Source organism: Diabrotica undecimpunctata, chromosome 2 (assembly GCF_040954645.1).
Source record: "Diabrotica undecimpunctata isolate CICGRU chromosome 2, icDiaUnde3, whole genome shotgun sequence".
NCBI classification, from domain to species: domain Eukaryota; kingdom Metazoa; phylum Arthropoda; class Insecta; order Coleoptera; family Chrysomelidae; genus Diabrotica; species Diabrotica undecimpunctata.
The window spans coordinates 181,486,769-181,503,303 of record NC_092804.1 but is presented as its reverse complement, the minus strand read 5'-3'; the positions used below and the strand labels follow the sequence as shown (position 1 = coordinate 181,503,303).

The following is a 16,535-nucleotide window of genomic DNA, read 5'->3' as shown; positions in this document are numbered from 1 at the left end:
AAAACTTTTTTTGTTAAAACACTAATGGCAATTTAACAAAAATAAAGTTAAAAATGTTAAGCAAAGTTTAACGGTACCTATTATTCCGTTAAAGAAAAAACAATAAAACACAAATAGTCTGTCAACAAAGCTTCTTGATGTATATACAGAGTGGACAAAAATCTGGAAATACCTAATTATCTCTTAAACGGATGGTACGAATTATACAAAAACCGTGATTGTCCTATTGTGCAATTATGGAGAATTTTAATTTAATGCTTTCAATGTCACCAGATTTACCATTTTCCTGATTTAATGATCACTGTTTTTTTAAATACGCCATATTGTATATTGTAGTATTATCGGACTCCTCACTTCAATACGAGGTCAACCAGGTTTTGATACGAGGTTTTAATCGTTTGCCGATCATCAGTGAATCATTTACAAAAACGACTGAAAGTATGTGCCAGTGGACTGGAGGTTTGAGTTAATTCTCTTTAAAGAATTATAAAAGATGTGTGTACAAATTCAAAAAATTTGTACTTGGAATGTTCGAAGTATATTTGAAGGGGGAAAGATACACAACCCCATTCAAGTAATGAAAAGACTAAATATCGACGTGATGGGAATCAGCGAGATGAGATAGCAAGGCTCGGGACAGTGCTGTTCAGATAAGGATATAGTATATTATGCGGGAAACGATAAACCTCATCACTGGAATGACGTAGCGGTGATTCTGAAAGGCCGGTGAAAGGTCGCTGGGGATGTGATCAGCGTGCTACCTCTTTCTAATAGAGTCAAGCTTTAAAACATCGACCCGTTAATAATAGCATCATTTAAATTTATGCTTTAATATCAGAGAAGCCAGAAAAGGATATCGAGGAGTTCTACGCACTTGTACAAGAAGCACTAAAATAAACCAAGAACAACGAGTTTATCATCATCATATGTGATTTTAGTACCAAAGTAGGCAAAAGCAGAATAGACGACATCGTCGGAAAACGTATATATTCTCGAGAAGAAGATTTTACCATTGTTAACACCTGGCTTAGACTTCCCTCAAGACGACTTTATACGTGGAAGTCACGTGCAGATACAGCTCACAATATTATCAGAAACCAGATAGACTTTATTCTCATTAACAAAAGATTCAAGAACAGCTTGACTTCGGTGAAGACCTTCCCAGAAGCAGAAGTCTCATTGGACCACAACCCATTAGTGGGCCAGGTAGAACTCAAACTCAAGAAACTCATCAAAAGGCAACCTAAACGGAACCTGTATTATTACACGTTAAAAGACCCCGTAGTTAAAAGACAAGAACAGAGTGTACAACAAAAATGGAATTATATCAAAGACGTCATGCTAAATGCTGAAAAAGAGCATCTGGGAAAGAAAACAAGAATAAAAAATAAAGAATGGATGACTGATGACATTCTGCAGATGACGGACTAAAGAAGATTAATAAAAAACAGGGACGCGAAGAAATACCAAGAAATCAACCAAACGATTAAAAAGAAATACGAAGAGCCAAGGAGACATGGATGCAAGAAAAATGTAAACTAATCGAAGGGCTCCAAACGAAACACGATATAAAAAATATAAATATCCACCAGAAGCTTGGAGAAACCAGTGGTCAATACAAAAGGAGAAACACACACCTCCTCATAAATAAAGACGGGTACCTTACCACAATAGTTAAGGAGAAGTTGGTGATCTGGAAAATGTACATCGAAAAACTTTTCTGGAACTACCGAGGTAACGTTTCAGAAGTACAGTGCATAACGGCTGTCAATACTAGAAAGCGGGGTAAAAGCAGCTTTAGAACAGTCTAAGAATGGTAAGGCCACAAGTCCACGAAAAAATACCCACTGAACTTATTATGGTGATAATTAAAGTTAGCACGAGGAGTTAACTGAACTGCTTGACATCATATACGATTCAGGTAACATCCCAGAGTATGGCCATTATCAAAATTTGTGACACTACTAAAAAAACGATCTGCGAAAACGTGCAAAGATTTCCGAACTATCAGCTTTATGAGTCATGCACTTATGATTCTTCTTAAACTGATACATGCCAGAATTTACAAGAATTGAGAAGAAAATGTCGGTGAAATGCAATTTGAATTCCGCAGTTCGATGTGTACACGTGAAGCAGTTTTCACCTTACAAGTCCTACTTCAGAGATGCCTCGATGTCATTTTTCATGTCTATATTTATTTTATTGACTACGCCAAGGCATTTGATCACTGTCATCACCAGCTCCCACAAAGAGTAGGATTAGATGAGGACATTCGGATCATCATAAATTTATACTAGAATCAGCGTGCTCAAGTCAAGGTCGAAGACCAGCTGACTGACCAAGTGAAGATGATGCGAGGAGTAAGGCAAGGCTGTGTGCTCTTGCCGACTCTTTTTAATGTATACTCTGAGGAAATTTCTACTGAAGCCATCACAAACCTAGAGATGTAAGTGAAAGAGTAAACGGTCAAGACATCAATAATATCCGCTACGTCGATGACACTGTGTTACTAGCAACCAGCCTTAATGATCTATAAACCTTACTTGACCGAGTGAGAACTGTAAGCGTAACATACGAACTAGACCTTAATATTAAGAAAACTAAATTCATGGTTGTCAGCCGTGCAAATTTAGATCCCGGGGCACTAATGGCAGGTAATGAAGAGATTCAGTGTCGACAGATTCACTTACCTCGGATTTACTCTCAACTCAAAATGGAACTACCGTCAAGAGATTAGATCCAGAATTGAAATGGCACGCTTTACATTTATCAAGTTGAGATCCATGCTGTACTGCAATGATCTCAGTTTGCGGATAGTATGTGACTTCACTCTTCCAGTGTTACTATACGAAGTTGAAGCCTGGACACTGACGCAAGCCACTGAAAAGCGGATTTGAGCCTTCGAGATGTGGATCTACAGGAGGATACTAAAAATATCGTGTGTGGACCATGTCACCAACGTTGAGGTTCTACAGCGTATGACACAAGAAAAAGTCGGCCACGTAATGCGAACGTAAAAAAAATATGGAATTCGTCAACTCGTTATACAGGGTAAAGTATTTGGCAGGAGTGGTTGAAAAACCTCCGGCAATGGTTTGGGATGACCTCCGTGGAGCTGTTTCGCAGGGCAGTCAACAAAACCATGATAGCCTTGATGATCGCCAAAATGCAGACCGGATAAGGTGAACTTATTGAAGACATATATACTAAAGAAGAAGAAGTGTACAAATTATACAACAAAAAGAATTCAATATGTATAAATTGAATTATTTAGATTTAGAATTTAGAATTGATATTTGGTTTAAATATTATGTTTACATAGGATTAACTCTCAATTATTGGTTGTAATCAAAATCACATTAAATATTTAGACCAAATTAAATATATTACACAAGGCAAGATAAATCAATTGTACACAAATTAAATAGAGGCTAAATGACAGTGATAAGGGGGTGACAACGAAAACGTTTCAGTGGAAAATAGAATGATGACGTTACATGTTTGTGGAGAAATCAGGTTTTTAGCGAATGCCATTTAGGGTCCATATCACAATCAATACAGTGTAATAATACACACTACCTATTTTTGTAATAAAAAATAACAATTTTTGAAATAAATACTTCTTATCACTTGGTATAATGGTTTTGCACAGTCCCGAAATACTATTTAGCGTGACGCTAAATATTAAGACGCGTACAGTAACCTTGCGATATACAGTAATATACATGCATATTATACAGTTATCATAAAAATAAAATTACGTTTAACAAACGTCGTAATAAAGGCCAATTTTTATTATATCTATAATATTTATGAACTTCGAGAAATATATTCCATTTCATATCTTAATATCATTATAAAAGAAACATAACAAAACTCCTTACAACTGTTTCCTGGCAATCTTACGAGAAGCGTCCTTTCAGGGTCACTTGTTCGAATTGTTGGCTGGCTGGTCCGTAGAGACTAAGGGGCTTCTACTACTGCTGCTACCGCTGTCGTAGACTGGCTGCTACCGAGTCGACGGTGCTCTGGTGAAATCTCTTGGTCGCTAATCGGATGTTCCTTATGCCAGGGATTTCGGAGGCGATTTGGTTGACAAATTGCCAGAAGTTGTTTAGAGAATGAAGCGGCGACGAGACGCTACCGATGCGAGGGTGTCTTACGTCGATGGGAATTCTTTCCGACGACGTACGTTCATAAATTTTCTTAAGCTTTACATCATCATTGGTAGAACAGATTTTGTTTTATTTTAAAATAGTTGATATATTATGATGTTTTAGTATGATCTTAATATTTAAAGCTATAAAAGCTCTATGTAAACTTTGAGATGTGATGCCATTGTTGTGAGAACGTACAATTGTTTTGTGTAAAACTTAGAGGTCGCTGGTTAAATAAAATTAGAATAATAACGAAGAAAAACTGCAATATTTTGACTGTAAATAAATTAGCGAAAATAGCAAATATTAATTGTGAATAAATTACGAAAATTAGCTGGCTTTAACTCATTACTGTTATCTGTACAAGGAAAAAGACTTACCTCTGAAATATTGGTGTATTAATCGTAGCCAGTGGAGTAGAGTTGTCCGTCGCACAAAATCGTATCGGACGTCCTGATAAACTTGATATACTTTCGGTACGCTGTCTCGATAGAAAGTGTTTCGCATTTGTAAGGATAAATGCACCTACCAATTCTAAGGAATGGTCAACGTTTAGTGGGGCAAATGCATCCCATAAATCAACTCTATTGTATGGCGCTTTTGAATAGCGATAATTTAACTACATGGTCACAGAAATATGATACTTTGTAGCAACTTTGTAGCAGTTTGCAACGTAATTTCCAAAATACAGGAAATTTACGAATTTCCTAAGGACTCAGATTCTTTGTACTTAAAAACAAACACATATGCTAGCCAGTTTGACAATGAGATTTTACTGAATAGCAGAAAATAATATCTTTTAAAGCAAATAAGTAGTTTGAATATACCATTAAATCAGATCATATTATATTACAGTGAAGAAAATATTAAATGTAAAATATGAAAATAAATATTAAATACTTTCCCAAACAACAGGCTAATATAAATACTGTAAAAATATTTTTATGAGTAGATTCATTTATGGCTAAAAAAATATTTCTTTGCTTTATTTTACAAAGTTCTAAATAAAACTCTGTTTTTTGTAATAAAAGGTTATACCTAACGTTAAAAGTATTTAGAAACACTTTTATGTTGAAGCACACCACTATCAGGAGTTAAGTTGAGAAGTGGAAGGTATGAATTACTGCAAATCATATTGGAAGGTGAAGTTCAGGACAAAAGATCAGTTGAAAGACGCCAGAACTCGTGGCTGAAAGACCTGAGGAGATGATTTGACCGCTCATCCACAGAAATTTTTCGTGCAGCAGTTTCCAAAGATTCAATTGCTATTTGGATCGCCAACCTTCGAAAGGAGACGGCGGAATAAGAAGAATTTAAAGTAGCAATTTGAGTGACTTTTTTTTTTTTTAAAGACTTTTTAAAGTCTCGTATTGTTAAAGTGTCTACTGTATCAGATCTACACTCCGTCCGGCTCGCGGAGATAAGAATACGGCCGGGGTCAGAAAGCCCTGCCTGTCGTAAGAGGCGACTAATGGGTAGGAATCGAGAGGTGGAGAGCCGTCGCTTGAGGTGTCGGGTTGGTAGAAACGCACACGTCGCTTCGGCGACACGGTCACCGGTCTACATCCCTAGTATCCGAGACGAGACTCTCGTGGGACCACTCTACTCTCATTCCAAAAGAGCCTGGTGAGGTTGAACGAGCTGGGCCCGTATATACCTCTCCTGACCTTGGTCAGGCGTGGTGTGGGTGTCCCGGCACGTACCCACCGGGAGATCCAAGAGTGGTAGAGGAGAGATCCTCGGCGGCGACCTGTCTACGTGTGAGGTGGAAATTCCTCCGCCTGCCGAACCTACCCGCCCGTGGTGTGGGAGTAACGGGTAGGCAAGGTACTCACAACACAGGTACTACGGGAAAGGTGGAGCCCCCACGGGACGCGTATAGTAGACGTGTCGTGGTAACCCCACGGGGTGACCCACGGGACGTTTTTGGTACACGCCGCGTGGCACCTTCACTTTGGTATCGGACTCGTAGGGGCAGAGGTTTCACTAACGAGCATATGTCGAGAGATAGGTAGCCCAGGGTCCTGCCAGGTTTAATACTTGGAGGGCACGCCATTATAGCAATGTATCAGATCTACACGAAGGATATCATTGCGAAAGAACCACGGTGCATCAACGATACACCTCCTGACATGATTTTGGAACATTTTGGAATATTTGTTATTTTGTTTTATTACTTTTAGTTGCAGTATAGTACTAATTTAATTGCATTCAATTTTATTTCCATTTATCTCCCCACTGATTTAATTTGTTAAACAAGTTTCTTGATATTTTTCTGAAGTTTCTATGATATATCGACTAACTGTCAAAACTTCTTTATCATAAGCGAAAGATGTCCAGAACGCAGCCTTGTGGTAAGCGTCCTTATTTTTTCTTTCTTTTTAAAATATTTGTTCTTGTTTGACTCTAAATGTCGTGTAAAGTCAACTTGTCAAATCGGGTCAAATGTTTGTGAAATATCAATAAATGACTAAATATCTCAATTTCTAATCTACAAGGAAACTTAATTCCTGTAGCTAGCTGTACACCACCTATCGCAAAAAATTTATTTAAAAATTCCTTTATAAAAGGTATATAATAAAACAACCTATCGGGCTAGATCACAGAACGTTTTCGGAATTACTCTGATGATGACATATTAATTACGAAAACGTTCTGTGATGTAGCCCGATAGGGTGTTTTATTATATACCTTTTATAAAAGAATTTTTAAATACATTTTTTATGTCAATTTCTCTTTATAGGCAGGTACGATTAAATCAGTTAACCTTTGAAACTTGATTGATCGTGGAGCAACTGTTTCTTAAGTCGGACTTTACTCGTTAAAGCTTAAATATTATTTCTCATAATTGAGTGCCTACAGTTTAGATACGATGCTAAAGCTTCCTTAGGTAGCATTTTTGGATAACATGATTAACGACAAATCGACATAAAATTATTTCTAGAATTTGTTATTTTATTTTGTAAAGAGCGTTTGTGGACATCCTGTATACTATCAAATACAACAAACAGACGCTTTTAGCATAGCATTAAATAATAACTTTATTGAGCTGTTTGTTTCGATTCATTGTTTTGGTAGTAAAAATATTTCTCTAATAAACCCTTTTTCAATTACATGCTTTCGAAACAGGAAGCTTTATGTATATACAATATTTATGTACCTCGATTTGTTTAATAAAAGATAATAACATAGTAACCACAATATGTATACTTCTGCTATACATATATGATTGATTATTCCTAAAAAAATATAGAAATATTTTGTAAATAAAGATAATCATTCTTCAAATACTACATAATTTTTTTCGTAAAGATAAATATGATGTATAACAACTGTATTTTGACTAGGATATAAAAGAAGAAAAAAAGTAAATTTCTTGAGATATAAATAAGGAAATTCATTCAATAATTTAAGTTATTTTTAAGTAAAATTTATTTATTTCATATTTAGCAGTCATTGTTTAAATTAAAATTGTATTAATCCTTATAAACAATTAGTATTAAAAAAAAGATAAAGGCATATCTAAATTGATCAAGAATGTTACCATGTCGTATCAATATCCTGTTTTTCTATCACGTGGGGTCGTATTTTCAAATTCAATCAAAGCTTTTCGTATACGAGTTAACGCGAATAAAAAATTTCGTATACGAATCTGAATGTGTATCCTTAAACGTTCTTCGAAATGTTAGACGTATACCAAAAGAATATGCACCGGCAACACCAAAAACTCGAACAGTTTTACTTAACCTATTATATGGTGATTTTGTCATTTAAAATAATTCGTTTCTTGTAAATTAGCTGAAAGTGTAAATTAACATGATGGTGGTTCAGTGTCGGCCGAACAAAAAAGAACAATTCCCGTCTATCAACTCCATTGTAAAGGGATTTGTTATCTGTAAAATTTTTGAAATTGTACATCTAAATAGTCCTGTAGTGTATAGAGTATGGAAGAGATTAAAAACGGGATGGTAAACTCTGCCTCTCCGTTTCGCTAATATTTCCGCCTCTGCAAGGTCATCTACTTCTTATTGTGCCGTCTTCGAACTAACGTTGGCGATCACTTCTTTAAATGCTTTTCTATCTTTACTATGTAAAATATCTGTTCAATACTGAGGTTAGTCCAACTTCTAATATTTCTCAGCCAAGATTTCTTGTTGCTTCCCTCTACTCTTCTGTGCATTATGACGTGCAAAAGTCAGTATTTATCGTTTCGAAATATGTGGCCCAGATACGACGTTTTCCTTATTTCAATTGTGTTCATAAGCTTTCTGCCACGCCCAATTTGTCTTAACACTTCTTGGGTCGAGACTTTTATGGTCCAAGGAATTGTCCTGCAAGGGCATTACCTATATTTTTTTTATTAAGAAATGCTTTAAACCAGCCATTGAAAACAAAGTTCGTATAAAAATATCGTATTACTGTACACAGGCCCAGTGACAATTGAAATAACAACAATTACTTTGATGATATACTAGCATCGAAATTCGAATGGTTCAGAACCATTCGAAATCGGATAACCAATATACGGAGTATTCGAAAATACAAAAAATTTAATTTTAAGCAAATTTCTTCTAATGTCGTATGCTCGTATGTCGTATATTCGAAAATAAATTCGAACGAATTCAAAAAGGAACGACTGTTACTGCGGTTTCGAAGTTTTCCACTATCATTGCTTCATCTAACCTGTTATTTCTGAAATGATATCGTCTATTTTCTTAATCATATAGACTCTGATTCTTGTTCTATCTGCCTTGACATACTCTTTTAATTTCGACGTTTCCATTTTAACAGTGTTTTTTTGTCTATCCTCACTGGGTTTTCATTTCGTTTTATATCGTCCTGGCGTAGGTGAGATAAAGAGATAAAACAACTTGCAGATATTGATCAAAAAGTAAAATCGAATCATGGAGCAAATCACAAGACCACTTATCTACCTCTACTACTACTACTCAGTCAATGAAGAAAAAGCTGAAAAAAGTTATATGAGGGGTAGCTGATGAAAACTCCGTGGAGACGTACAGCTATTTTGTTTTGTTTTTTAACAATCTTAAAAAGTGAGAAACATAGTTTTTTACCTATGAAAACTTTTAAATAATACTTGTAGACCATAAACAGTTTTTTATTTTGAGGGTTTCCAAAATATTGTTGTGAAGCTATTTTCTTGTGGCATTTTAAAGTAATTACTATTTTATTGGTGATAAGCCACAATTAAAGGTAAGTTAATTAACGTTTTAATTTACACTTCGAAAATCGTTCTCAAAATACAAATCAAAATAAAATACACAAATAATTGATGAAGACAATTATAAAAAACAATTATTCTTTTAGTAATTGACAAATGAAAATAAAATCCACAAGGAAAATAATTCCTGTAGCTGGCTGTATACCACGTATAACAAAAGAGGTTAGTCTTTGTATGTGGGTATATTTTATTTTATAAAAACCCTTAAAAGGGCAACATTACAAGCAGGAACGTTTTCGGAACAACTGTTCCATCATCAGGTTAAAATACAGGTTACCATGCCTGAGCCACCAAAATATTTGGGTAAAAACCCTTTAAAATGTAATGTGTTACCAAAGATTGTACATGTTGTTGATAATATTATATGATGTTTATAATTAATTAATTTATTTCAGAATAAACATCATATAATATTATCAACAACATGTACAATCTTTGGTAACACATTACATTTTAAAGGGTTTTTACCCAAATATTTTGGTGGCTCAGGCATGGTAACCTGTAAGTATAACCATTTTATTGTTTTTTAACCTTAGTCAAAATTTTAAACCACGTTTGCTGTAATTAAATGGTTTATACTTATTTTAGGTATTTTAACCTGATGATGGAACAGTTGTTCCGAAAACGTTCGTGCTTGTAATGTTGCCCTTTTAAGGGTTTTTATAACATAAAATATACCCGCATACAAAGACTAACCTCTTTTAAATGAAAATAACTTTTTTGCATAAACACATGTAAATATATCCACTTAAAATTGTGGCAGTTAATAAATTATGAAAGTATTTCAAATTTCAAACAGATCCACCAAATAGTTTATGAGTCATTCAATTTGTTTATCCCTAGAGATTGAATATTTAAACAACTGTGCTTGTCCAAACAGTTTATTTGGAGGTATTTTATAAATTGTAATCGATTCTTTAAAACGTTTATTTTTTATGTCACACAACTCAATGAAAAGCTGGTGAAAATGCATACTTTCCAAAAAAAAACCTATGACCAATAGGAAACAAGATAACATTTTTTTTCATTGTTAATTAACATTGAGAGCTGAGTTTTGAACAAATTATAAATGAAGATTAAGAGCTTATGACCCATTTTATAGATGGTATGCACCGAGAAAGAGTAAAAAGTTATACAAAATGGTGGTACTCATCAAATATCGTCAAGGTAAAGTGGAGGGATGACATAAAAATATGAGTTATAATTATTAGCTACTTGAATGAAATCAAGCTATGAAATGGATGGCTGCTAAATGAATTATTTTGTTAAAAGAAAAAACTGTAAAATTAAATAAAAAAATTAAATGCATTTTAATAATGTTTAATTTATATTGCCTATTTATATACATAATATACACTTATTAATAAAATTTTAATATTTTTTTCGAAATAATAGTAAAATTCAATAAGTTTTTTATGAAAAAAATTGATCAATTTATTTTTTCGGGATTTTCAGAGAGGTGATTATAGAATAATCCTTTATATTTTGTTGAGGTACCCCAGTTTTAAAAAAAACCTTCTACGTGCCATAGAAGCCAAGTTGTAGCAAATTTTGCCAGCGCGTTTCAATTTTTAGTTCCAATAAAAAATAACGGACCTTGCACAGTTCTCCCCTCCATTTTTCTGTGGCGGTATTTTACGAGTACCACAGTTTTAACGGGTTTTAACTTTTAATCTTTTAATCTGTATATGCCATCTTTAAGTTGCTTTATAAAATTTAGATCTAGATTATGCTTCTTTTTAATTTTCAGCACTTTAAAATTGTGTTTGTTAAAACACAATGAAAGTAATAAGTAGAATAAAATGCTATCTTGGTTTTTATTGGTCATAGAAGGTTCTGTTTAAATTCTTCATGTATTTTAATATAGAAACTCGCAAATTAAAGAACATTTTGTGATCTACAATTTTTATTTGTACCATTTAACTGCATAAGACCAGAGAGGCCTTGTTTTCATTACAAGTACTGCTGCAGAAGTGTTACGACCAACAAAAGGATGTCTTTCTATGTTTTGTAGACTTTGAAAAGGCATTTGATCGCGTAAACCATAATAAAATGTTAAATTCCTTGCAGAGCATCAACTTGGATAGCAAAGATCTCCGACTAATTAAGAACTTATATTGGAGGCAGAGTGCCAAGATTAGGATCGACGATCATACATCTAGAAATATTAGTATAAATAAAGGAGTAAGGCAAGGATGCATACTGTCCCCTATGCTGTTCAATCTTTACTCGGAACTACTATTCAAGCAAGCCTTGGAAAACCTTTCCACAGGAATAAAAATTAATGGAGAACCAATATCTAGCATAAGATATGCAGATGACACTGTCCTACTGGCTGATACAGACACAAACTTACAGAGGGTTATAGACCACCTTAAGGATGCTTGTCGAGAGTTTGGAATGAAGATCAACGAAAAAAAAACAATAGTAATGGTGATCCAAAGAAAACAGAATATCCCCTTACCTATAAAAATAAATGGGAATATTTTAGAACAGGTAAACCAATACAAATACCTTGGCTGTTGGATTAATTGCAAGCTGGACCCAGAACAAGAAATTAAAGCGAGAATTGCTCAAGCTAGGGATAGTTTCTTTAAGATGCGCGTTCTATTCTGCGATACACATATAAATATTAAATTGAGATTAAAACTTGTAAAATGTTTTATCTGGTCTGTTCTTCTCTACGGAGTCGAAACATGGACTTTAAAAATAAAGAGCCTGAATAGAATCGAGGCATTTGAAATGTGGGTGTACCGTAGAATTTTAAAAATTCCTTGGACAGCACGAAAAACAAATGAAGAAGTACTAGCGAGACTCAATTTAGAAAAAGAACTATTGAGAACAGTCAAAAGAAGAAAAACCAGTTATTTAGGGCATTTGTTGCGCAACGAGAAATACTACATCCCTCAGTTGATAATAAAAGGCAAAATAGAAGGAAAGCGAGGAATTAGAAGAAAAAAATTGTCCTGGTTACGTAATATCAGAAACTGGACAGGATTTGGATTTGAGGAACTCTTAAGAACAGCTGAAGATAGACAAACGTTTGCCACCATAACCGCTAACCTCCATTGATGGAGACGGCACTTGAAGAAGAAGAACTGCATAAGAAAAAAATTACTTTTACTCTTTTTAAGATTATTTACAACAAAAACAAATCAAAATCAACGTCTTTAAGAATTTTTCATCAGCTTACCACTTATATAACTTTTAGAACCTTCAAATATCTGTATAAGATTTTTACGTAAAATCAATAATTTTTTCCTAGATATTGGTGTATATGGATTTTCACAATTTGTAGTGTATTCGTTTTCTCACCAATTCTCTCCAGTTTTCTGTACCCTACAAATTTGTATCTAGCAGGTTTTTTTATTTCTATTATCTCATTTAATCTCAGAAAGGTCACACTAGATCAAAAATCTTCAATATTGATTTATTAACAATTGAAATTTGGGAGTTGTTGATTGTAAAATCTTAAAATACTTTCAATTCTGATTTTAATTTCTGAGAAGTAACAGAAAAAAAACGTGTGGAAAGGAAGAAAGGAAGAAAGGAAACAGAAGAAATTTATGTAGTTCTTAAATTGAGTAGTATCTAATTCTCAAATTGCGAAAAAATTCTTTATCTATTATTAAGTAAAATATATATTTTTTCTCAAAATGTTCTATTTCATCACTATTTTTTTTTTCTTTTGCAGGTGAAACGTTTGTAGTAAAGCCGATTATCATCGCTACAAAAAAGTAAGAAAATATTTATCATACATGCACGGATCTAAGTAAAATAATTGTTACAATATAGAGATAAGACTTGCACTTTCTACAATTTACTGATTTGTTAAAGTTTCTAAGTAGTATCAAGAAAACACGTTAACCATCAAATTTAGTTTACAAACTAATAAAACTGAAAAATGACACTTAGAAGTCACTATGCAAAATGCATCCAGTGATATTGTCGGAAATTTCTGACTCTCTTTCCGTCAGTTTTGCAGAATTTCTTTAAAATTGGTGCATGTGTAGGTATTGGCCAATTTCATAGAGTTTTTAAATCGATGTAATTAATTTCATTTCTTGTAATATTATTTTCTCGATCACTTGGAAACACTGGAAATACAGCAATGGGAAATAGCAGCTCAGGACCGACAACAATGGAGGAAAATAGTAAACGCGGCCAAGACTCGCATAGAGTTGTAGAGCCAAATGATTATGACTTGGAAATCCAAACATACACCAAACTTTTTAGTAACAAGAGTTTTTTCTAATCTAACCTTTACATTAAAATTCACATCCATTATAAGAGCAAGTTCCTATTTTTTGTCATAGCTAAGCCTTCTGATAAAAGTTTTATTATAACTAAAAGATTAAAATGTTTCAATCGCGGTATCTTTTTTGTCTAGCGGAAGCGTATAGTGTACATATATTGTATTGATCATAGAATAGATTAATATTATCAAAATATTAAGGAAGTATTGGAAGTAATGACAAAACTTAAGTTAACAAACACATTAAAAATATTTACAAATATTGCACAAAACTTATTTTAAATAGTAATTCTATTTTCCGTTTGGTAAAAAGCATTAATCGCTATGAAAGAGCCTTATTATATTTTTATTACACAATTCTGCATTTATTCCTTAAAAAAGTAAAAACTTTTAAATATCCAGTTTAATAAAACTTCAGCTGAATGTATTAAATTGAAATTCACTGACCCGTGATTTCGGAAATAACCGAATGATAATGGTTCAATCTACGGCCGACTCTGCTGTTTTCATAAAGTTAAAATGCACTTAGGGTTATCTGAAGAAAGGGTTTATTTATTGTGGTGTTGGCTCGGTTGGATTCTAACCGAGCAACTTTGAATTTAATTTTTTTTTGTAAAGGAGTCTAGTAGTGGAAAGGAAGCGATGGAAATAGATTCGCAAAAAAGCATTAAAAGTGTTAATTTTAATTTAATTTGTTTTTAATTATATTAAGTCAATTAATAATCTAACGTTATATTTCTAAGCCGAGTCGAGTCGCCTACCATATCTCTCTTGAGTATCCCCTGGAAAGAACAGAAACCCCACTGCTTATTAGCTAGACTAAATTTTAAACACATCAAATAAAAAAATTAGATTAACGATTTATATTCATTTCTACATGACATTTACTCTAAAATTTCTCCTAATAAATCGACTAATTCTCTATTCTACCATCCGTATACTATACATACTACATACTCTATTACGCTTCACTCAATTCCCTTCGATGTCGACTGTAAGAAAATGATTGATGAAGATTCCAGATTGATTGTCGAAAGATGGGTCGCGATCCCGAAATTCTCCGCAAAATCGTCTGTCATTAGTTTCGCGTACAAGCAATCTGAGAGCCGGCGAAGGAGAGGGTTAAATATCCTAAAGTTTGAGCAGATCGACCATCAGTTAATTATCGGAATACTGATTTAAATTTAATTTTGCAGGAAATTATAGAAATATGAATTATTCGCAATTTATCAAATATTGTACTAGAACTTAGTTCGGTGGGAGTATTGTCTTAGTTTTCTTTTTTGTTTTGTGCTGTTTCTATTTAATAACTATCGAGGAAATTTTCTGTGAAGAGTATTGTGCATAACATATGAGGCCTTAAATTTACAAAAAATTTACACATTTAAGGTTATATACGATATATGGCGCATAAAGTTATTTAAAAAAAATTACACATTCGATTGGTTGAGGTATGTGAGGCCCATTGGCGATATATTTCGAGTTCCGTTCTTTTTTTTTTAAATTTGCTAAGAAATTATCTTTTTATAAGTAGAAAATTTATATACAGTTTCAATGTTATAAGATAACAATAGAAAATTACAAAGTTTGTGTTGTACTTTTATATAGTTGAGGCCTGTCAGGGCTCAACTATATAAAACCCGTTCACTAAAGGATAAAAAAAACAGGACTTTTAATGTGTCAAGATCTGTTTAGAAATTTAAAATTTGTTAGGAAAAAATGACATCTGAGTTGTTTACTTGTCGCTTCAATCAATTATACGAATTTCTGTACAAATGCCTATGTTCTATCTTTACACTTACACCTCCAAAAATCAAGTCGGAAAGTCAATTCAAAGTCCTAATAAGAAAACCTGAAGATAGTAAAAGCTTCAACAGCGGAAAGTAATTATAAAGCCAAACTCATATTGTTACACCATGCAGAGTGTCCAGAGGAATCCTGATGTCAAATGAAGACCGAACATCTGACCCTATATCAAGAGAATAAATAGAGACTGCCTTTAAAAACCGTTTCCACCCCGCATTCATACTCAATTGCGAAAAATACACAAAAATATTCATCATCATACGTGGCTCGACAATCCGTTGTGGATCTTGGCCCTGCTCACAAAAAAGTCGCTCATGAGGAACTTTACATACTTCTACCATATGTAGAGTCCCTCAGGGAGCATATCATGTGGCCACTAAAAAATGTCAACTCCTCTTCTTTATTAATTAACAGGGTGATTTGTGTAATTGACCATTTATTTTCATTTTACTGTAGTGGTTATACGGCTCATTTGATTTCTTAATTTTTGCATGATACAGTACACTACTATCAAGCATTCGACTGGTATTAGCTAAACTAAAAAATTCCAGGACTGGCTTTATAAAAATTAATTTAGGGATTCGTATTAAATATTACACCCTGTATATATTTTTTTTAAAATGCAATAAGTGATTTCAAACTACATAATAGCCAATGAAAACGACATATGCGACAATGTTGTCGCACTTTTATTAAATTTTTAGTGAACGATCAAATCTTACCAAAATAGAACAACCATAATGAAGTATCAAATTATAAGGTAATTAATTTAAACAAATGTTATAAATTTCAAACATTTTAATTGAAATGATAAACTGAGTCACTGCACAACAAAAAACAGTAACTACCAACAATAACGAAGAACAATTTAAAAAAAAAACTAAAATATGTACATAGTTATGATAATCCCATAAATTAGAACTGGAAAAAGATACAATAATGGTAACAAAATAAAAATAATTCAAAATAGATATTCGAAATGGAACCCTGCAGCCTGTACACATTTTTGTTGCCGAATTGTTAATTGACGTATTGAATTACGGATACTCTGGGGATCGTTTCTAATAGTATTACA

At 33.3% G+C, this 16,535-nt stretch overlaps 1 protein-coding gene across 5 annotated transcripts in view; it reads left to right on the top strand.

Annotated features, from left to right (window-relative positions):
* Positions 1–16,535, top strand: part of LOC140435296 (furin-like protease 2) — a 1,428,549-nt gene that overhangs the window by 433,299 nt on the left and 978,715 nt on the right. For 4 of the 5 annotated variants that reach the window (XM_072524127.1, XM_072524123.1, XM_072524125.1 and 1 more), the window contains one exon: positions 13,094–13,136. The exons of the other annotated variant lie outside the window; for it this stretch is intronic. The gene's annotated coding sequence lies outside the window, so the exon portion shown is untranslated. The remainder of the gene's footprint in view (positions 1–13,093; positions 13,137–16,535) is intronic. 5 annotated transcript variants of the gene reach the window in all.